Here is a 15,154-nt window from a genome sequence, read left to right on the forward strand (position 1 = left end):
AGGTAATACAACAGCGAATGTGCAGAATAAGAAATTTAAACTGTTCAAGCGCTTACTTTTATTCATGCGTCCTTTGATTTCGCGTGTCCAATGTGTTGGACGCTGGGACTCAACCCGGTCATTGTGACCGCGCTTTTGCCACGGCCTTGTTATGAATAGCAGACGAGTATTATTGTTATTTAGCGGCTTGCGGACAAAATCGCCTCTATTTGTTGTGTAGCAGACCCGCCTCGCATGTCTGATGAGACAGCTGACGCAAGTTTATAATTTTATAATTTATCATTTTAATTAAAAATTAAAATTTATAAATTATAGCATCATAAATTATAAATTTAAAATTTTATAATTTTATAATATAAAACAATGTTCTTTTGCACCAAATGCCCGCTCTTCTTCTGCATCACAAAGGACAGAAGATGTTTTGAAATTGCCCACAGAAAGTGAAGAAGCAAGCGAAAGATTTTTTTTTGAGCAGACGAATGCTCGCTTTTACGTTCTTTTTCACCATTTTACCTTAGAGGTTAATAAAAAAAAATTGCACACGAGTTTGAGAGCATTACCTGCGGCATGTAAATACATACGCGTTTGGTGAAAAAAGAACGGGTAGAATCCCAGTGTCCAATATATTGGACATCGCACTGAGCCGATACTATCAGGGCTATTCAAAAAACGTTTAACACTTTTCACCTTCATAACCATACTGACTTATTCTGAAAGTTAAAGACAGATCTGTGCACCCAATGCATTCCCGGTCTCAGGAGGTTATATGTGTTTGTAAGTGTAAGGTATAGCCAAATAAGAAAGTAAAGAATTTCTGGACTGCAAGCAATCAATGCAACGAATGACAAACATTTACTCAAGGCAATGAAAGTTATTAAAGCATTTCAATGTTTTTATGAACAAAAATAAATGCAGTGTGTGAATATATAACAAACAAATTTGTGATGGCAGTCAGCAGTCTGTTTCAGGCTACAGCTCCAGTTAAAAATCACAATTGACACATATGACGGATGCAAAACTTGTTGCCGTGAAAGAAATGCAGAAGACGTAAGACGCTGTTTATAACCTATTAGACATGCGAAGGCATGACAAGCTGAAATGGTCCATGCATTGCATAAGAACAAGCACTAAGTCATTAAAAGATGCATGCATCACATGGATCTCAATTTGACAGCAAACATATGCTGGCACTTACAAAACATGCAATGCCATTACTCTTCATGTGATATACGCTGCAATATTTTCATGTTTTCTAAAGGCTACGCACAGTTCTGTACTACTTAAAAAGTACACATCTTATAATGCTCCTATAGTTACCCATATATAACATGACCTCTTTAGTAACAATGTACAACATTTCTTCTTGTTAGCCTCAAATCCTGAGGCTGAATGTTCTGAAATCCGGTTGTATTAATTGCGACTTTATGATATGCTCCATCAACTTTATTTGAGGTATGAAGGCATTATGCTCCAAGTGCAAGATGGGGATTTGCTTTATTAAACTTAATCTAAAACAAGCCCTGATCAATGTGAAATGACTTACATAGTTTTATAATAATCATAGCCCAAATGAGAATAGGATATTCATTAGGCACCTAATTGTTTTTGGCAACAGGGTAACCAAAACAGTGAGAGGTCATCCTTTAATAGTACAGCTTATTTAGTTTTTTTTTTTTCCTAATCAACATATCTCTCCCAGCATCACAATTCTGACCTAAAAAATTTGTAGAGTCGAATGACCTAGTACGTATCTCTATTCCCTTTGACCTCAAAGTTTTTTTTTTTTTTGCCCCCTACAGTCATCGACTAGCTAGCTATTGCAGCTAGGATGTGCTTTAATAGCCGGCATCATATGCATTCGACGGCGCATTAGTTTGGAGTGAGGAAATTAGGCCCTTTTTAGCCAATATGAGCGGTCACCGAGCGCATTTCTGGTCAAAACAATTCATAATGAACTATTTCGCTTAGAAAAAGACCGAATTATATCGGGACGCATGGCAACGGGACGGACGACCATTGCCGACAGCCTGCGCGCCTGAATGACGTCGCACCTAGAAAGCTATTTTGCAAGGAAACGTTTTGGAAATATACGAAATGTGCAGAAGAGCGAAATCACCGCAAACATGGTGTGCAGTTGTCACTGGAAAATTCGCCCGGCGGGCCTACGAACAGGTCACACTGCGTTGGCGAACCTCGATTCTTTTTGTCGCCGAAAGGTCTCACACAGATCTAGATAAAGTAAAAGCAATTAAACTGTGATTTCCCCCGGCAATTCGTGTGGTGTGACAAGCTGGTTCGGAAACCTCTTCGCGGCTCGAAGCGTGCATATGTTATTTGACGTCGCTGCCGTTTCCACGGTGTCCGCACTGCATGCAAGCTAGGCCTCGTGCCTCTCCGCCGGCGGCCATCGGCTGGCCAGCTGCCGTTTGCTTGCGGTGCGCCGCCGACACCGCCGGCCATGCCGCCGGGTCGCGCCTCTGAAAAGCATGGCGAATCCAGGGACAGTCTAGGGAAAACACGTGCGCCCTACATCCGGACATGACATCATAAAATATCACGTGACCCATGACGTCGTTTGTGACGTCATATATGACGTAACAAATTTTGGACCAATCAGCGTTTCCAGCCGAGCTACCCCTAAACGCTTTTAAGGCGGGGGTCCCACGGTGGCCATCTTGGAATTAGTTCAAATTCTGCCACCAGGCTACGCCACTGATTCAGGACTGAGAAAGTGCCTATCAGCCTTGCCCCCAGTTGGCCGAGGGACCCAACCGTTGCTTTGTAGAGAAGCTTTCTTTTGTTGGAGGGTGGGTTTTCAAAGCCCCATTCTTCTGCCCGCCATGCCCAGGGGGAAGCGTTCACCTGTTCTTAGCTTGACTACTGCGGATAGCAGGACTGCGGGGTGCTAGCTTGCCTTACCACGGCTGAACTTGAGCGGCGACGCGGACCGCCGCCGCTCGATTCGGCCATGACGGAATGTGCGTAACGTAAATGAAAAGTACCACCTCGTTTTGTTGTTCATTGTTCTGGATAGAGTGGAAGATTGAGCGCGTTGATGATACATCGTCGACATATGTTCACGATAGCTCAAGTGTATACCAAAAATGGAAAGGTACGATATGATGGAAGATATTTATGTGGCCCTTGTATACTATACTTTGACTCACAAGAGATTTGCACCACTGCTAAAGGCAGGGGCTCCCTGGCCCATTCAAATGCGCACTGTAATAGGTAATTGTGCTCCGACGCACCCCTCGAATCGGCAAGGGTGACAGTGGGAGCACAATTGCCTATTATAGGTGGTGTGGATAGTGGTTATTCAAACAAAAGGAAGGAAAAGAGTGCTGCCGGCCGCTTCAACTGCTATCTAAAATCTGAAGCGCCCAAGCTGCAGCCGGCGGGAAAGCAAAATTATGGGGAGAGGAAAGCGAGGGGAAGTGCAGAGGGGAGCTATAACAAGAAATTACAGGGGGAGCTTTGTACATTAGTTACAAAGTATAAAAAAAAAGGGGAAACGCGTTTGCCTCGCTCGCGCGCAAGTGTCCAAGTGCTCTTGGTCCATGGCGCCCCGGCCTTTCGCAGTACTAAAAACATTTTGTGAGACGAAGTATACATCTTTGGTGGTTTCGTCATGAACTCTGGCTGAAATCGACACCTGTATTGTCTTTCCTTTGATACCCATCTTTTGAGCTGTTATCACTTTTGAAGTTATAGCATTTATAGTAGGATATTCTTGCGAGCTCTCTGGTGCAGAACTACTTTTATCAAACGTTATTGCACATAATAAAGTTGCAATAAAGTCGGTTTCAATCAACAGTAATCATTTTCTTTTTTCTTTTTTTTTTTAGCTCGGGCTTTTCTAACCATAGAAACTGACGTGGGTAACCTAATGAGCTGAGAAAAGGGCGATGGCCAATTTCATTTTACCTTAGAGAGGAGAGTCGGCATTGCGAAATAGGTGTGAAATACCTACCAAAAGGGTAAGCACCACGCAGCTGCCGCAATGCATTCAGGCTAAATTTTGGGGGAAATGAATTGAAGAGGGGAGGGTAGCAGACAGTTATGAGGCAACGTAGCCATTAGAAGCGGGTTAGTTTCGCAAGCGCGTTAGACCGCTCCTTCTCGACCCTTCCCCTTTGAATCTCCTCTGTAGTCTTCATTGGTTAGATGTACGTCTTTGCTGCATTGCGAATCCAGTGTACGTTATATATATTTATTTACTTATTTATTTATTCACTACCAGCATCACCTGCTTTCATAACAAGCGTAGAACGGCAATCACTCACGCTAACCACGGTAAAATGCATAACTGGCTGCCACTGAGGCATTCTTTGGAGTCAAAGGATTCGTTTCTGTCGTTGTATGTGCAACAAAAGAATAATGCAAGACGCCCTTCGGTTACTTACTGCCCCTAGAATTTGTCCGGACATGTACTTCCTCGCGCTGCCCTGAGGTGGCCATTTGGCGTGCTGAACAGCTTTCTTTTTTTTTGTTTGTTTTAGAGCCCAGCTCTTTGGCGCCCGTTCCTGCGTTTCGCGTCGCCGTCTGCGTTGTCCCTCGTAACCAGCTCCGCAGCCAGGGCAGCGCACACTCCTGCCACCATTCGCCGCTGCGTGTTCTCCCCCCCCCCCCCTCCCCCTACCTTTTTACTTTGTGGCGGCGATGGTGTTTTCCGGTGTAAGTGGATCGCGGTGCATACATCCTAAGCCGAAACGCAGAGCCATGTTGACTTGACTCGCTAGCGGCGTCAGCGGCATCAGTCAGTCGCTGCTATCTCTTCGCTGCGCAACGCTCCTACAGGTCCATACGCTGCATTACGCGAACTCCTGATCCACAAAGTTTCCTTCATGACAGTCAAGAACTGTTAGTGGAGTGTTTCTTGAAGAAATACGTGTGAAAAATAAAATAAAAAAGTTGTCTGTAACTGTACATACATGTCTTGCTCGAAATCTTTGCCTCAATCTATCGAAAAGCTGGAACAGCCAACGAGATACGCTCAAATTTCGCATTAGGAAGTAACGTAATTGTCGGTAATTTTTCTGTTGTAATAAAATTAGAAAAAAAAACGCGCGCGCTGATATATGTGGGTGTGCGTACTTTCCTTTTCATAACGCGCTGACCGCTTTCTTTTTTCCCTGGTGGGGGGGGGGGGGGGTGGAGGCATTTCTATTGAAATACACGAGGCTATATAGTGTTGACGGTAAGCTAACCGCCCCTCCCCCTCTCCCATTTTTGTTTTTATTTAGAATAGCAGCTTGGGCGTGTTGCTTATGCATCTTGAGGTGACAGCGCGGAACGTGGACGGGAGCACAAGGTCAGAAGACGACACAACGAATAGATTGATGTTTTAGATTGAGCTCCTTGTGCTATATACAGCAACATGAGCAGGTGGGCTGAAGGCGAATGCACCAGCGCAGGTAGTAAGCGTACATTGGTAATGGTACTCCAGCTATAATAACTACCGCGAGCTCTAATTTTAAGTCAGTCTGCGCTCTTGTTGCGACATTTTTAGCTATAAGGTGCGTTGAGAAAGCGGACTGCCATACTAGCAGCACTCGAGAGCGTGAGTGCAACATGATATTTCTGAAATATATTCAAAATATATGTAATGCCTCCCTGAGGGGTAATGTAAATAAAATAAATAAATAAACATATTCTGAGCAATAAGACGACCAGAAAAGTGAGACATCACGAGCAGTTATCTAAATATGCGCCGCTTTGCAACTAGCACATGTGTTTCTTGACAATGATTTCATAATTTGAAATTTACCAGCCCCGGAATTCTTTTTACATGTCTGGGGATCGTACAATAAGATACCCTTGTTGATTCACCTGCGGTTCCAATGAAGAAGGGGGGGGGGGGGGGGGGGATCGCCCCATTTAGACAAGTACTGGCGAACCTACAGCGTTTGCAAACATTGTCCCCACGAATGTGTGAAGGGTTTGTTTCATCATTGATGGAAAAAAGAAAAACAGCCCGAGGAAACAGTACGGAAAATCGAAGAACTGAGAAACATGGCTGTCAATCCTCACATTCCTTCTGTAGGTAAACCCTCGTAACTGCCATAAATAAAGCGGGTACTCCAAAGCACTTTCCACGCGCCGCGACGTCAACGCCGCCGTCACGGTAGGCGTCGCAAAAGGGGAATGCACCTGCATGTTCGTGGTGCTGGCTCGCTCACCCTCGCGCGCGGACTGAGAAAATTTGAAAACCGTGAAGAAAACTAATCTGTGAAGAAAAGAAGCAGGGGGAGCTAAGTGGACTTCAGGACGAGAAGAACGGAGTAGGGGACAGCCGCGCGGTCCCAACCCCTCGCTAGTTTTCGACGCGTGGAGCACGCGCCAGATATCTGGCAGGGACAGATCACAGCATCAGAGCTCGCGATGCACGCAGGCGCTGCGCGCATGCGCAGACCGGCTTTGGCTGACGCGTGCGACGACGTTAGCGCGGCAGTGCATGACGCATGTGTGTTTGAAGTCGGGGCTTATGTATTCCAGTAGTTCCCTTCACCCCACGCCACTTCTACCCCCAACATGACGCAATTTTGGATGTACTTTGGGGAAGTGGTATGCCTTTATGCATTCTTCAATCGCCACACTGAGAGAAAAAACTTGACGAATGCTAAGCAGCACAGGCATCGGAATGTATTCATTTTCATGTTAGACAAAACATTTTCCCAGTGCATGCCCAGATTATTGTATTCAATTTTGGTCAATCTAATCTGAATTTACTAGCTTTTGTAAGCTTACAAAAAGCGGCTGTGAGCTTTAGGCACACTGTCTCTCTGCAATGCTGTTTCTTGGGCTAGTTGGTGGAGTTTGCTCATTTTGACAAAGCGCAAAAAAGAGGCAGGGATGGTCGAGAGACATGGGACAAAGCGCTTTGCCTGTCCCTCGTGCCTGTATATTTTTAGCCCTTGCCCAAAATGACCAGTCCCTGTCCTTCTCTCTTCCTCTATCATGAGATCAATCATGGTGGCAATTCGTTGACCTCACCCCAATGTTTTGTTGTTTCACTATGCCATGCAGCGTTTCAGAAGGATTAGAGTTGAACAATGGCAGAGCTGGTTCAGGGCCACTTGTTGCACCTAACCCTTATCCTCCTGCTTTTTCTGTCCACACAAGAACTCCTTAGAATGACTTTCCAATCAGTCGGCTGAAGTATGCTCGTGAACGCTCAAGATGCAAGTTGATAGACCCTTGAAGCAATTTCTCTAAACCAAGAAAATGGCAGATGCTGCGAATATTTATGCAGTTTCTTCTGCGGCGATGCTGTTTCAAGTCATTTTATTTTTGAACATTATGTTTCCATTCCCTCCCATTTATTTCCGATTTTATCATTGCAAAGGAGTGGAAATTTGCCTTCCTATCACACACACAAAAAAAAAAAAGTAGTCTGCAAGGCGTGGTCGCCAGTTGTTATCTGTGCACAGCAAAAATGGGTGATGTCTCGACATATAGCTGTCTACATCGAATTGACGTGGTATTGTTATCAAAAATCATTTCGAAACGGATTGAACAGGTTCAGCCCAGTTCGTGAATGTGCCTTCGTGCAAGACTCAGGCTCCTATCTCCTGAGGGAAGCAACAACTGCTGCCTTGGTAGATCTTGCCGCGTGTCTTCTGCGTGTTTGCTTGGAATTGCTTTCGCACTGCTAGCTGTGCTACTACGCTTATATTTCTGAATCTTTTTGAGTAAGACCACGTGGCTCCTTGATGCTAAGCAGTAAGGATTACAACTAGCGTTAGACTTCGGTTTTATTTTCTTTTTCTGCTTTGCATGTTTGTTATCGGAAATGCTTTCAGTAAAAAAAGAAAAATGCCGCTGGTGACCTCGACGTCAAAACTGCGCGCCTAATCAGACTGTCATGTGATTTCCGCTCCACACATCGTCGCATATTTCATTTCGGTGGTGTCAATCGACATTCAGCCATTCGGAGGCAAAAATTCTGAGCCTCCTCTACTTACTTTACTAAAACCAACTGACGTGTTCGAAAGTGTGAAGAAAACGATGTCCTATGTCAAAACCAAACGCGACGTTTATTTACTTTTTTTTTTTCGGTACAAAACCGAAATGAGGTGCAAGAAACACCCAAAAAGCTTGGAATTTCACCGCGATGACTAATCGGGGATGACCACCCAGTCGAAAAAGACTACAGAAATTTCTGTAGTACTACAGAAATTTCTATCGCGCTACAGAAATGTTTGATGTTACTACAGATATTTATGTCGCGACAACAGAACTTTTGTTGTTACGTCAGAACATTGTGTCGTTACGACAAAACATTGTGTTGTAACAACAGAACGTTGTGTTGTTACGTCAGAGCGTCTTGTTGTTGCGACAGAACGTTGCGTTGTTACGTCAAAACTTTGTGTTGTCGCAACAGACAACGGAAAGTTTTGACGTAACGACACAACGTTCTGTCTGTTGCGACAAAAAAACTTTGTGATGTCGCCGCAGACAACACAATGTTTTGACGTACCATCACAACGTTCTGTCGCAACAACAAAATGTTCTAACGTAACACAACCTTCTGACGTAATTGTCGCGACAACCCAAGGTATGTAGGTAATAGCGGGGTCAGGTAGCGAGGTTACAAGAAAAATTCTATAATGTGTTCTGCAGTGGCAAGCAATTTTTTTTTCGCGCATGTAGAACCGCCTATATTTTTCTTGTCCCAAATAAAACATTAGGTTTTTCTTTGTTGCGTATCAGCATGTTTATTTCAGTTCAAAATACAAAATTCGTAATAACACACTGAACAGTGTTACAGACAGTTCCATATAGAGGGTAATTTTTTACCAGCCGTATTTTTTTTTTTCTGCGCGACTACCTCTCTGCCCTCAGCCGCCTTCGAACAACCTTAAAATCAACTCATTGTGCCAAAACAGAGCGCGACTTGAGTGTCTATCTGCTGCCGTGCATGCATACCGCTAATTGCGCCATTCGCGCGCACATCAACCCAGTAAACACCAACCCATCTATTAGACGGCTATAAACTGTCTTGACAAGACAAGCAAGATGCCTGATAGATGTCTCAGTAGACCTCTGAGATAGCTACTAAACGTATATAATATGTCTCGACAAGATATGCAAGACATTGCCAGATGTCTTGATATTTCTTGTAGTGATCTTGTAGCTCAGCTAATGCACCCACTTTTTTAGGCTACAAGACGTCTTGCAAGATATCTCCTAGAAATCTGGAAGACAAATAACATACTAAACACAAGTCAGTCTAGCAGATAGCTATAAGGCATCTTGCCCAAGATAAACAAGTCACCTTATAGACATCTGAAGCGGCACCCAAGACAGCTGATAGACATTTAAAAGATGCATTGACAAGATATGAAAGACGTTTTTATACGTCTTGGTACATCTTGTAGCTGCCTTGTAGCTCGGCTAATGCACCCACTTTTTTAAGCTACAAGACGTCTTGCAAGTCATCATCTAGAAATCATTAAAATAGATTCTGGATGTCTAAAATGAGCTCTAGAATCTCCTGCAATGCTCTAAATTATTTATTCCCTGCTATTTCTCGCAAAACTGTCTGAAATGCTCTGCAGAGGTTTTTAACACCACTGCCAGACATAAAATATAGTCTCATCAGATGCTACTACAACTAAAGCTGCATTGCCGTCACACACCGAGAGTGCTCTTTCACACATTCAGTTATGATGCAAGCTAAACTGATGTACAATTGTAGATCATTAATTCTCACGCAGTACAACTGTTGTCTGGTAATGAGAACCGTATGTTTTTTTTATTACAAAGCGTGCCACATTTCACGGTTAATGGCCATCAGGTGCTCTTTGGAAAGTTTGGTAGCAACTGCACCCAATGCTAGAAAATGACATGAGTAAACTACAGAACTCTTTAATTTCCTCAGCATTATACATTGCAAATAGGCAACTTAAACAAGCTCATGCATGTTACAGCAAGGAAAGCCACAAGTAACAGTATGCAAATGACAAAATGTGGTTCTCTGAAGCCTAATATTGTACCAAGGAAGAAAACACCAGAAAGAGCCAACTCATGAACACGACGTGAAAAGAATGATGCACATTGTCATTCATTCTCAAAGACATTAAAACTGCGAACAGTAAGTGAGATCTGTACACATGTTTTGTTACAAAACATGCCACACTGCATGGTGGACAGCCATTGTTGGGTGCTCTTTGGGAGATTCAGCAATAACTGCAAAAGGTGCTAGGAAACAAAATGTGTAAATCATATATTTGATTTTTTTCAACAATGCACTATGAAGTTAAAAGCACAGAAGCTAGATACTACAAGTGGTATGAAAATGACAAAATAATAATGCAGTTCTCTCCAAGCTTAAAATGATCTCTTTACAAAAACAATGAAAATATCCATACTCCAAACAAGAACAGGAAATGACTAGAAATAAACAGGGATAGGTATGCAAAAGTGTACAAAACTGGTTGAGTGGTTAAACGAACTGTCTGCATAATGTTTGTACAAAATAAAACAAAGCAACAAATTCGAATGAAAAAGCTTCAGTATACAGAAAAAGGTGCTTTCACAAAGGACCATCATCACCAGTGTTCCATTTCATAATACTATATGTGCATGCATGTCACCAACTGAATGCTGGTCATACATACATCTTGTAGAAACTGTATAAACCCTTGAGCATTAGGCACGACATCAAATCCATTAAAAAATCTACACTGCAAAAAAAAAGAAGCCAAGACTGCTTCACTGCAGCTGTTCCTGTTAGCATGACTAGAATGCACTGAAAAAAAATGCAATGGCTGCATGCCTGTCATAGTTACATTCTACTATCATAACTAAAAAGCACTAAGGAAAAGGGAGCAGGTAACGGTTGTACATCACTCTACCAGAAACACTAGAAGGCACCATAAGTAAAAAAAAAAAAAGGAGCGAAAGGTTTGCATCGCTGTTATTGTACATACCAATCACTATATTCCATCTCAAAAGCTGTTTGCAGCACTACAAAAGATAAGGGCAGCATGAACCAGCCATGATGGCACAAACTGCCCTTACCTTTTGTAGTGCAGCAAACAGCTTGCGAGGAGTACAGAAGGCACAGCAAAAAAAAAAAAAAAGAAAGAGAATAAAATTCAGTATTGCACACGGTGCTGCTCTTCACATTCTGCTGGTATAAAAAGAAGGAAGTTAACTGCTGAGATAGTTAGTTTTCAGAAATAAAGAAGGTATTTAGCATAACACAGACACACACAAGAAAGAAGACACCACGTGTACTTACTACGACTGTTTATTTAGGGGCAAGCAGTCGATGCATAGCTTTCACTGCTGATGTGCACATGTACAAGGCAACAGGAAAACAGCACCAATCTTATCAAAGCAGGTATGAGAAATATCTGTTCAGCCTCAAAGAAAAACTGAAGTGTCGCTGACACAGCTCGAACCTGTTTAATGTATAGATGGTATCCTCTGCTCCCTGAAAGCTTGCTCAGCTAAGCCATCACATAAGCTACGAAAGCAAACAGGTCGGCTGTCAGAAGAGACATGGCCAGCATTTCGTAAAGTGCACCACCGTCTATAAAATTCTACTGTCATGTAGAAAAATCTTATTTTGCACAGGCAGTATCCTGCGTGAATGGACAACTTAGGGAACATGCAAAAGACATTAACAATGAAGGTGAGCGACTTGTCTTGCACCGTAGGGTTTACACCAATTGTAAAAACTGTGGGTAACGGCTCATGAAACACTACAAGCCCTTCATATAAAAAAGCAGGTTACAGCTGTGTCAGCAGCAAATTGGTTTTTCTTATGAGACTGAAGAAAAATTTCTCACGCATAGTTTGACAAAATTGGTGCTGTTTCCATGTTGCCTTGTACCCGTGCGCATCACCTGAGTAGGCTATGTATATCGGCTGCTTTCCGCTGAACAGTTGTAAGTGCCGGTGGTGTCCTCTGTCTTGTGTGCGACTGTGTTATGCTAAATAGCCTGTTATTATGCATGGAGAAAAGGCATTGAAAAAAACCAAACAAGGTCTGAATACCACTGCCAACATTCTGGCATGAAAGCATTGTAAAATGAGGGAGCTGGCATGGGTTGTGCATCTGTTATTCTGTACAACCCCTAGAGGGCAGAGAAAATTGAAAAAAAAAAAAAACCTTCAGGGCTATCAGATCCACTGCAGTCAGTTACAAATTAAGAATGAAGGGGCGAATATCCCTCAAAGGAGGCTTTTCTGCCAATCAGATCGTTCTCAACACTGGTACCACTCCAGCCCTTGTCCACAGCTAACTAGGCTGGGCAGCTTTTTCTTTATCGGTACTGAACACCAGCTGCACTGCCTCTTTTTTGTCACCTACTGCCATGAAAGGGGTAATTCCTTTGTGGCTCAATTGATTGGGAGGCTCCTCTCTGTCAATTGTTGGAGGCCTACCTTTGAGAAATTACAAAGCTTCAAACTTGAGTTGTAACTGAGCACAGAAGGTGCCTTGATCCCAGCTGCTTGCTATCGTGGCACTGTTCATGGTGGCTGTGCAGTGCCTTTAGATGTGGACTTGGTCTTTCTCACAAAGCAAACACCAACCACTCTTTTGTGACGTCGGCAAAACTAAGTTTCATTGGTGTTGAAGGCTTTCCATGTCACACCTGCCAGGATTAAAATCAAAAGCACGATTTAGATATATGAGCTCCCAAACAGAAGGAAAAAGTCCCACTGTTGGCAACTCTTTTTGGTAAGTTTTTGGCACATTCAAACCATACCTGTGTATTCAGTCAGTAGCCCATGACTGCCCAGTGAGATGTCAGTCCCGTGGCCCTCATCGCTAAGTTGTGTTTGCAGCACAGACAGGAAAAGGATAGTTGCTAGGCAGCAGTGGAGGTGGTGGCAACCTGCAAGGTGTTCCAATGCTTTAACGATTTCTTGTGAAGTTTTATAAAGCAAATCACTGACTACAAAACACTGGCACAAATTCTACTATGGGATAAGAATTTAACCTCAAAATATGTCACATAAGGTTGAGAGTACTGAGTACACAATAAAAATATGTTTAACCAAGACACGCACCAGCAGCACAAAATAGTGCTGAGTATAATATATGTATATTAAGAACTCCTTGATGACCTCGAAGGCTAAACATTTCCTTGTCTTCACCAACAGACACACCTGAAGAGAACCACCATTTTCCGGATTTATACATTCCTTTTTTTTATTGAGAGTCACTTTCTATGCTGGGTAAGGTTTCTGCCTCTGAGTTTGCCAAGTGTTTCATTCGACATATGTAGAGAAGAAATAAATCTATGTATCATGTATCTATGTATGGATGCATTACCTTTGTATGTATCTATGTATGCATATATGTAGGTACCTATGTATGTATGCATCTCACCAGTTTTTCCTAGAACAAATGAAAGCAATATTTTAAACAGTGAGCATGCACCCAGAGCAAAAAAAAAGAATGCATAGCTCACTTGCTTGAGCTGTTAGGTGTTTTGTTTACATGAAAATTCGTGCAGACACAAAAAAACAAGAGCACCAAACACAGACACAACAGCACAATGTGAAAAAGAGCATTAAATTAAATGAAGGCATTTCACCTTTGATGCCAAACACCTTCACTTTGGGAGGAGTCCATATGCTATCAAAAGGTTTGCGTGGAGTCATAGCTTTGTTGTTGAGGACAGCCAGAAGGCATACACTAAACCCATATTATAACATGGCTACATTCTATATGCCATAAAAGTAAGTTAAGATTAAGTACTCTCTTTTCTTTTCCCAGTTCTGGACAGGAAGAGTCTATTGACCCTGAAGCAAGAAAACAAATGAAATTGATCTGTTTTTTGTGTATTAATAATAGGCTTTTCGTTATACGAGGTCCCTCCGAAAGATTTGCTTTCGACTTCTTTCTGTACCAATTGAACTGAAGCTTAATTTCTTAAAACATTTCCGCCAATAAAAAAAAAAAAAAAACCTGAGGACCAAAGTAAATAGAGCACCAGCACATCACACAGCATGCAGTTCAGGAACTTAAAAAGAACTAAATTGTGCTTTCTGACTATATGAAAATGTAAAATCACTTAATCACTGAATATATACGGATCATAATATTGTTGTGGCAATGTAATGGCTGACTGTAAACATTTTATGAACTATTAAAATTAAATCACTGCAGAATTTTTGTACGCCGTTCCTATCTCGCCATGTGTTCCAACTTGTGCCTGTGAACAGGCAGCGAGTATTTTGCTAGCAGTTGGGAGAGTCGCTGTGGCCAGAATGCACCTTACCCTCCCCTCTAAGGCGGCTTATTGAGATCGTTCTTTTTCGCAACCGCGGCATAACTTAGCGCGTATAGAGCTCTGCAAGCTGCCATAAACAATGCACGGCTTCCACTCGACGGTGCGCATTTTCTGTATCTTGCTGCAGAGTGAAGGCCACACTAAGCATGCAGACTTTAGTGCCCAGTTGTGTTTCCTGGGAAAGTGTTAGAACCAGCGGCAATCAACGAAAGACGTCGGATCGCCAAGCTCATTTTGAAGAATTACATCGCGAGGTTCCGCCGCCAATGGTAGTTCACGAAACGCGGCGAGTGGAATTACAAGCGCAAAACCTTCCTGCATGCACAAAACTATAGATGCGCCATAAAACACCGCCTTTCGTACTGACTAAACGGTCCGCGCGCGCTATCTTGCTCGCCCATACAGCCTGCGCCGGCGGATGCAAACAACGGTCCTTGCAGCATTTTTATCGGAAAAAGAAAACACTCATTCACTTTACTGCTCCATTAAGTGACTCATTTAGAAGAACCAATTTCTTACTCACCCACCGAAGCTTGCCTTGCAGCCAGAAGTAGCAGCCACTGTGCGGGATACATTTTCAACGCAGTCACAAACCAACGGCCTAACGTGCAGACACGACTCGACACGACGAAATGGCCAGCGGCCGAGCAGCGAATTGATACAATAACTTTAAAAACAACAGAAATCTGAAATATATTTTATAAAACAAGCTATACAAGTAAATTGTAACTGTTGCTTATGACGTATTTGTTTCAAAACGGTATATACAACCTGCGTCTTGCGTAATTATTTTGGCGCACTATTTTCTATCTCGCTGTAAAGAGGAGGGGTGCAAAAAGGCCATGGCGCGCGAAGTTTGGGAATGGCTGATCGTGCATAGCTGGCGTTCCGTA

The 15,154-nt window shown here is 42.8% G+C and overlaps 1 long non-coding RNA gene across 1 annotated transcript; it reads right to left on the minus strand.

The window, feature by feature from the left end:
- Positions 1–12,106: 12,106 nt before the first annotated feature.
- LOC146202236 (uncharacterized) lies at positions 12,107–14,915 on the minus strand. The gene is made up of 3 exons (XR_014703665.1): positions 14,785–14,915; positions 12,729–12,857; positions 12,107–12,614 (listed from the first exon to the last, which is right to left on the minus strand). It is a non-coding gene; the product is annotated as an uncharacterized LOC146202236 (long non-coding RNA).
- Positions 14,916–15,154: the final 239 nt, after the last annotated feature.

Source organism: Amblyomma maculatum, chromosome 1, assembly GCF_055883805.1.
Source record: "Amblyomma maculatum isolate TAMU_Amacu chromosome 1, ASM5588380v1, whole genome shotgun sequence".
Lineage (NCBI taxonomy): Eukaryota > Metazoa > Arthropoda > Arachnida > Ixodida > Ixodidae > Amblyomma > Amblyomma maculatum.